Source organism: Morone saxatilis, unplaced genomic scaffold, assembly GCF_004916995.1.
Source record: "Morone saxatilis isolate NCDOM2014 unplaced genomic scaffold, NCSU_SB_2.0 Contig20, whole genome shotgun sequence".
Classification (NCBI taxonomy): domain Eukaryota; kingdom Metazoa; phylum Chordata; class Actinopteri; family Moronidae; genus Morone; species Morone saxatilis.
The window spans coordinates 24,603,854-24,606,251 of record NW_023339763.1 but is presented as its reverse complement, the minus strand read 5'-3'; the positions used below and the strand labels follow the sequence as shown (position 1 = coordinate 24,606,251).

At 40.3% G+C, this 2,398-nt stretch overlaps 1 protein-coding gene across 1 annotated transcript in view; it reads left to right on the top strand.

Moving 5' to 3' along the window:
* dlg2 (discs, large homolog 2 (Drosophila)) overlaps nt 1-2,398 on the top strand; it is a gene marked incomplete in the record, with an annotated part of 110,841 nt that overhangs the window by 100,712 nt on the left and 7,731 nt on the right.

Genomic DNA, 2,398 nt, shown 5'->3' with positions numbered 1-2,398 from the left:
GTTTTTATATGAGACTGGGTTGTTGTATGCTATTCATGGCAACAAACATCATATTCTGTACAGTTTTATATCTAAGATGAGCTAATTTATTTACCTTTATAACAATATATGGACATCTACATGGATGTCAATATCTTGTAAGTTGTCTTCTGTTTCTGTCTTCTGTATGGAACATGAGACAGTATTTAAGTTGTCTGTTTGTCTATAATCAACTGTCTGTTAAATGGTCAGCTCACTCCCAAAGGCCATTTTGCTGTTTCCGTAGTTTCAGTACAGATTTTTGCCCCATTTTTCACTTGATTTGGAATTCACCGTGTCATCTACAGCCAGCCTGTCTCACTGCCAATGTAAACTGTCATCCCTCTGGAAGGATATGGGAACACAAACTGAATCAAAAGAGCAATGATGAGGGGCAGTGGCACTCTACAAGTATCAGTGCTGGTCTATACTGGGTGTTACAAAAGGTAGGCATGTAGATGCTGTGTCAGCCTGTAAAGACTGTCTCTGGACATACCATCAGTCTGAGTGTGCAGTATCTCGGGTGCCAACTAGATTTGTAATCTCTAGGGCTTTATGTATTATGATTACTGAGGATGAACAAGGATTGTCAGGACATTTCAGTGTGTATAATAAAGGGAGTGAATATGTAATAAAAATATTTTTCTTTGAAATGTCAATGTTCTAAGTCCATTTTGTTCTGTCTGATAAAACAGCTTGAGTATCTGCTAAGCTGCTCAAGCTTCTCCCTGAAGTGATGTTTGTCTTTAAGTCCAGATGATACAAAATGAAATAAATATTGCAACTGGGTGCAACAACTAAAGAAACAAGCATCCCCAAACCCAAAGGTATGACAAAATATTAGCACATTAAATATCAATAGAACAAAAAAAGATTTGCTTTGCTCTGGGCTTTACATCAGAGAGCAAACCAACCTGGGAATGAGGATTCTTGCAAATGCCATTAGGAGCACTAGAATGAGTAAACCAGATTTTTTCACAGATTGTCTGTCTCACATACTACAATTAATCAATCCAGGGCAGTGTTAATCCTCTGAAGAAAAGTGGTCTGTAATCACATAGGAGAATCTATGTAGATGTACCAATTTAGGGAAAGTATTTGTTACAGATTATTTTAACCACGATTCTTGTTTCAGGTGAGCGTGCTGTGAACAGCAAATTTCTGTGACCAAATAGTAGTGCCATGTGCATTGCAAAGTGAATTTGTAGCTTTTGGAAACGGAGCATAAACAAAGCTAATGGTAAAACTAGAGCATCATGTCAGACTGAGGAGCACACTCCATTGCACAGCACAGGAGACTACAGCTGAAGCATTTTTATCCTCACTCCTCACCCTTTGTTCCCAGCTGGAAGGATGGGATGAAGAGGACAGGAGGAGAAGATAATGAGGATTCTCCCCTCCATCCCAGTAATTCTTATTGTCACCATGGTTACATTGCTAAGTACAAAGTGTGGATCTAATTAAGTGCCTTTTTACAGATGGTGTGATGTTGGCTTCCAGAATTTGCTGGTATTTAGGGGAATCCATTCTTCTCTCTATCCGTGCAGATCCATGCTTAACAGTTGGAGAGGTGTACAGAGGGAGCAGGTCCTCTTCTACGGAGTCCACCATGTTAAACTGCCATGTTTAACCCAGAACGGACAAACCAAACACTGGCTCTAGATAGGGCCTTCCACAAGTTTCACGGCCACCGTAGCATCTCCTACACGCTTGCAGCTCTCTAAGCTATGGGCCACACTGCTACCTTTAACTAGCTGAGGAAACTGTTTTTGGGAGCTTCTAATCTCAGTCCAATTTATACACAAGGGGAGACCGAGATGGGGCATACATAGTGAGTAGGCGTAGACTGAAAGTCTTCAGTGCCCCTGCTTGTAGCAGTCCAGCCAAAAAGAAAATAAATAAATATATTTGACCAAGATGTTGAACCCTTTCTTTGAGATGGATTTACACTCCAATGATTCTCATCAGTCAATACTGTATTCATAATTTTCCAAAGCAATGTTTGTTGAATGTAAATTTTAAATGTTGTCCTAATGTATGTCTTATGTTGTTTACAAATAAACTTGCCTTGCCAGACCAATAACGCAAATTACATGGTACAATGTACAGTGAGGACACTGTGGTATCTTCCAGCTCTGGCCTTTGCTCTCACACAGTTCTGTGTTAATGCAGAGACAGCCACAGATAGTATCCGTCTGAATCCAGCAGACTCGTAACTTGAACTACTTACCACCTCTTGTTTGTCTCAGCTGTGGTTACCGCAGCCCCAGGCTCTGTTCAAGTTCTAGTCCTTTGTCATATGCACAATTACAGGGAAGCAGTCGTTGGCAATGAAATTCGTAGATCTCAGGTTTCCTCCAAGATTCAAGATTCAATACTT